Source organism: Portunus trituberculatus, chromosome 32 (assembly GCF_017591435.1).
Source record: "Portunus trituberculatus isolate SZX2019 chromosome 32, ASM1759143v1, whole genome shotgun sequence".
NCBI classification, from domain to species: Eukaryota; Metazoa; Arthropoda; class Malacostraca; order Decapoda; family Portunidae; genus Portunus; species Portunus trituberculatus.
Genome location: NC_059286.1, coordinates 8,687,234 through 8,693,181, shown reverse-complemented (window position 1 = coordinate 8,693,181; position 5,948 = coordinate 8,687,234). Strand labels below are relative to the sequence as shown.

General features: G+C 41.5%; 1 protein-coding gene across 2 annotated transcripts in view; it reads right to left on the bottom strand.

Annotated features, from left to right (window-relative positions):
• Positions 1 to 311, bottom strand: part of LOC123512092 — a 91,172-nt gene extending 90,861 nt beyond the window's left edge. The window contains exon 1 of one of the 2 annotated variants that reach the window (XM_045268299.1): positions 1 to 311. This exon is cut by the window's left edge and continues 160 nt beyond it. The gene's annotated coding sequence lies outside the window, so the exon portion shown is untranslated. The other variant, XM_045268300.1, reaches the window with a different exon arrangement.
• Positions 312 to 5,948: the final 5,637 nt, after the last annotated feature.

Genomic DNA, 5,948 nt, shown 5'->3' with positions numbered 1-5,948 from the left:
TTTGGACCATGAAAATAAATGATGATAGTAACACAAGGGTTGGTGCAGGAAGCCAGTAGGTTTACAAACAAGTGGCAGTCAGTACCTATTATGTGAAATATGCCTACCTGTTTACACATGGCTATCACCCTCATTTAGAAAGAAGTCGGAGAATAAAATGATGACACAAAGGTGAAACAATATGAAAACACAAAAATATAAGAATAGCCTGCACATGGCAATCCCTAAGTAACACGTGCATGCTCAAACGTTTCCACTTGTAAAGCTCACCCATAAATGTGTAATTGTCACTATAGTATGACTAAACAAACGAAAGGAGGTGAAACGTTAAACATAAAGCGAATTCCTGTACCTTCCGAAGTTTTATTTGTTTATTCTACCTATTGATTTTATTCCCTTTTTTGGCTTTGTATATGGCCGAATATGCTATAGCCTGATTCTGTAGTGTAGTAGGTTGGTCAGTCTGACTTCGCTCTGAACTGACCATGGGATTGCCGGGATGGCACAGTATACGTCATTTTTGTATATACATGACGATCACAAGGGAATACAAACAATGACAGACTCTCACGTCCTTGCTATATTGACGGCTGGATATTAACAATGCATCAATCAGGCAATCAACAACATTAGACAAAGAACTGTTATAGAGTAATCCTCGTACAAAACACCCCTTCCTACATCCACCTATCTTATCATCCCACGCATATACCATAGACCCACCTCCTAAAGCTCCCCATTTACTCAGCACCAGGAGGAGGAGGAGGGAGGAGAAATGGCAGGAGGCTTTGAAAACGTGGAGGAGAATACTGAATAGTTGGGGCTGGGAAGAAAGGAGGGAGGGAAGATCGAGTACATGGAGGTGCTAGTAACAGTGGTCAGGAGATTGGGGAGGGATGGAGGAAGGGGAAGGACAGGAAGGCCATTGGGTGGACAGAGAGAGAGAGAGAGAGAGAGAGAGAGAGAGAGAGAGAGAGAGAGAGAGAGAGAGAGAGAGAGAGAGAGAAATTATATGTTATTTTGAAGGTTGCTTGTATTCTTGTTAGTGAGTCGCATAAGTAACTCAGATTATTTGCTGTTTTCAAACAAAAGAAAAAATCTTAGACACCCACACACCTAACTGTCAGTCTCTTGGAAAATATACAAAATACTTACCATGTTCAACTCACCTATAAATACTATATGTAACTAAACACTTCTAAAAACTGACATTGCATACACTTTTAAGTGAATTTTACAATTCATTCCATCTCCAAAATGTAACATAATCATACATATCTCTAGAAATTAAAGTGAATGAGTAAATATTCTGTATTTTTTCTAACTTACATCCTACGGTGAAGAAATGAGGAAATTGCTTTTTTGATAACTTGTACTGTGTTGTTGAAGTATGTGAGCATTCTTGTTGATACAGTACACTACACTTTGTTAATTTGATTACTACTACTACTATTACCATTACTATGACTACTATTGCTGCTACAACCACCACTACAACCTGCTACAGTCCCTCACTCCAAAGTGGTGCTGGAACACATCCACTCCCTACAGTGCTGATAAGGTTATTCCTACTGTTGTTACTGCTACCACTACAACTAGCACTGCTACACTCTGCCAGGCACCGCCAAACCATTCACTGGGATAAAAAGGTTCAAATGCACAGGAAGACACACTAATAACTCTCCTAGACCTACCAAGTGCCCTGTGTATGTGTGTGTGTGTGTGTGTGTGTGTGTAATTCACCTCAGTCGCCTGCTGGTCACCCAGCCAGTCTTCCCCATTACGGAGTGAGCTCAGAGCTCATAGCCCGATCTTTTGGTAGGACTGAGACCACATCAACACACAACACACACCGGGAAAGCGAGGCCACAACCTCTCAAGTTACATCCCGTACCTATTTACTGCTAGGTGAACAGGGGCCACACATTAAGAGGCTTGCCCATTTGCCTCGCCGCTTACCGGGACTCGAACCCGGGCCTCTCAATTGTGAGTCGAGCGTGCTAACCACTACACTACGCGGTGTGTGTGTGTGTGCGTGTGTGCCTCAGTAGACAGTGCTCCAATCCTAACCTTACCAGGTTTAGGACAAAGTACAAAGTAAGAATGAGATACTTTATGAAAATGTGGAATACAGCAAAAATTCATACATTTTGGTCAGTGAAGCAATACAAGTGGAAATGTATGGTGGCAGCAGCAAAGCACAGCACAGCACAGCCTATCAATGCTGCCCTTAGCACTTAAGTCTCCACTTGGCTGGTGTGGGCAGCACCAGTGCTCTGTGTCATGTGCCATGCTACTGGTAGAAGGCAGTCTTGACAGTGGCATGGATGGAAGGAGGGCATGTTGCTGGCACATGACACTCTCTCTCTCTCTCTCTCACACACACACACACACACACACACACACACACACACACTTACTTCACTCGTCTTCAGTCTTACTCTCATACGTCTTATATCTAACACAATTGCTACACTAAATTTGTTTTTCATAATGTAAAGTTTTGTACAAGTGGTTCACTCCTCATACTGCACTGCACCTGGTGGTGACTTGTGGCCATCTGCTACCTCTCTGTACAAGACTCAGTCACTCTCATGTACAGTTTTAAATCAAGTTCAAATTATCATGTTTTCCAAATACTGCTACACACACACACACACACACACACACACACACACACACACACACACATTTGAATTTGAAATAAATATTGTAGACAAGAGTAAGGAACATCCAAAATTATTTTACAGGTTCATGAATGGTAAACTTAAAAAGAGAGAGTCCATTGAAAGATTAAAAGGAGAGCAAGGGGTAGTAGATGACCCTAAGAATATCACAGAATTACTAAATAATAGGTTTCAACAAGTATTTACTAAAGAAACAATGTTTGTAAAGCCTCAAAATGCAGAAGGAAATGTGCACATGGATGACATTAAGATACCTAAAAAGGAGTTATATAAAATGTTGGAGGAACTTAAAAGATGATAAAGCGATGGGACCAGATGAATTTTCAGGCAAATTATTGAAGGAATGTAGAGAAGACTTGATAGATCCATTATATGATATTATAAGGTGCTCATTAGAAACCGGGGAAGTACCGGTAGAGTGGAAAAGAGCTGAAGTGGTGCCCATTTATAAGGGAGGCAGTAAGGAAGAGCCTCTTAACTATAGACCTGTGTCTTTAACAAGTGTGGTCGGTAAGATTTGTGAGAGGGTGATAAAGAAATATTAGATACGGTTCCTGGAGGATCATAAGTTATTATCGGATCATCAATTTGGCTTTAGGAAAGGGAGGTCATGTGTAACAAATCTACTGAGCTTTTATTCAAGAGTGGTTGACAAAATACAAGAGAGAGGGATGGATGGACTGTGTATATTTGGATTTAAAAAAGCTTTTGACAAGGTACCTCACATGAGACTGCTATGGAAATTAGAGATTTATGGAGGACTGAAGGGAAAAGTGTTAAAGTGGATGGAAAACTACTTGAGATGGAGGGAGATGAGAACGGTAATAAGGGATGCAAAGTCGGACTGGTTGGTGGTGGAGAGTGGAGTCCCACAAGGTTCAGTGCTGGCACCAATACTTTTCCTTGTCTATATTAATGATATGCCAGAGGGAGTAAACAGTTATATTAATTTGTTTGTGGATGATGCGAAGTTGTGTAGGTGTGTGAAGAGTGAAGAAGATTGTGAAATTTTACAGGCAGATCTGGATAGGATTTGGGAGTGGAGCAAGAGGTGGGAGATGGAATTTAATCTGAGCAAAAGTCATGTAATGGAGATGGGGAAGAGTGGAAGACGGCCAAGAGGGTCATATAAGATGGGTGAAGGAGTAGTGTTGAAAAAGGTGGAAAAGGAAAAGGATTTGGGAGTGATAATACAAGACCATGGGCAGTTTGAGGCTCATATTGACAAGATGTTTGGAGAAACATATAATTTGATTAGAAATATTGGATTAGCCTTTCATTATATGGATAAAGATATGATGAAGAAATTAATTAGTACTGTAATTAGACCAAGATTGGAATATGCTGGGGTGGTTTGGTCCCCTTATAAAAAGAAGCATATAAGGAAGTTGGAGAGATTGCAGAGAATGGCAACAAAAATGGTTCCGGAATTGGCAGAAATGACCTATGAGGAGATATTAAAAGAAATGAAATTGCTTACCTTGGAACAAAGAAGAGAAAGAGGGGATTTAATACAGGTTTATAAACTGTTGAACGGTTTGGATGAAGTGGATAATGAGCAAATGATGTTGAGAGAAGAAAATTTAAATCGAACTACGAGATCGCATAGTAAAAAGATAGCCAAGAGAATATGCTTGAAGGATGTGAAAAAATATAGTTTCCCACAGAGATGTGTGGAGGTGTGGAATAGTTTAAGTGAGGAGGTGGTGTCATCGAGGAGTGTGCATAGTTTTAAAGGAAAGTTGGATGTGTGTAGATATGGAGACGGGGCCACACGAGTATGATACCCAGGCCCTGTAAAATTACAACTAGGTGAATACAACTAGGTGAATACAACTAGATGAATACAACTAGGTGAATACACACACACACACACACAAAGATGTGTTGAGATTTGGAACAGTTTGAGTGAGGAAGTGGTGTCAGCAACGAGTGTGCATAGTTTTAAAGAGAAATTGGATAAGTGTAGATATGGAGACGGGACCACATGAGCATAAAGCCCAGGCCCTGTGAAACTACAACTAGGTAAATACACACACACACACACACACACACACACACACACACACACACACACACACACACACACACACACACACACACGGTTAAAGCGCTGGCTTCACAAGCCAGAGGACCAGGGTTCGATTCCTCGGACGGGTGGAGATATTTGGGTGTGTCTCCTTTCACGTGTAGCCCCTGTTCACCTAGCAGTGAGTAGGTACGGGATGTAAATCGAGGAGTTGTGACCTTGTTGTCCTGGTGTGTGGTGTGTGCCTGGTCTCAGGCCTATCCCAAGATCGGAAATAATGAGCTCTGAGCTCATTCCGTAGGATAACGTCTGGCTGTCTGTTCAGAGACTGCAGCAGATCAATCAAACACACACACACACACACACACACAATACATAGTAAGGTATCTGCCACTAGTCTCCACTTGATCCACAGAAGTAAAGGTCTGAAATAATGTCAGATGCTATCATGGTGACATTTTTAACTCTAGCATTGTTATGAGTTAAGATGTCTTAGAATTTTGGTCCACTGGTCCAAACAACTAAGACTTATTACAGACATCCATCACACTGCCATGTAAGGTTCCTATACAGCCTCTCTGCCTTAAATCAAACTCTTACAAACACTCTTAACACCTTACTCTGAAACATTTACAAGCTGCATCTATTCTACTTCACAAAGGCTCTAATTGAAGTTACACAGTTAAGAGAGTGACAGATTAACAAGGTTTTAATCTTATTAGGAGAAGCACACTTATGGAGACGGGGCCACACGAGTATGATACCCAGGCCCTGTAAAATTACAACTAGGTGAATACAACTAGGTGAATACAACTAGATGAATACAACTAGGTGAATACACACACACACACACACAAAGATGTGTTGAGATTTGGAACAGTTTGAGTGAGGAAGTGGTGTCAGCAACGAGTGTGCATAGTTTTAAAGAGAAATTGGATAAGTGTAGATATGGAGACGGGACCACATGAGCATAAAGCCCAGGCCCTGTGAAACTACAACTAGGTAAATACACACACACACACACACACACACACACACACACACACACACACACACACACACACACACACACACACACACGGTTAAAGCGCTGGCTTCACAAGCCAGAGGACCAGGGTTCGATTCCTCGGACGGGTGGAGATATTTGGGTGTGTCTCCTTTCACGTGTAGCCCTGTTCACCTAGCAGTGAGTAGGTACGGGATGTAAATCGAGGAGTTGTGACCTTGTTGTC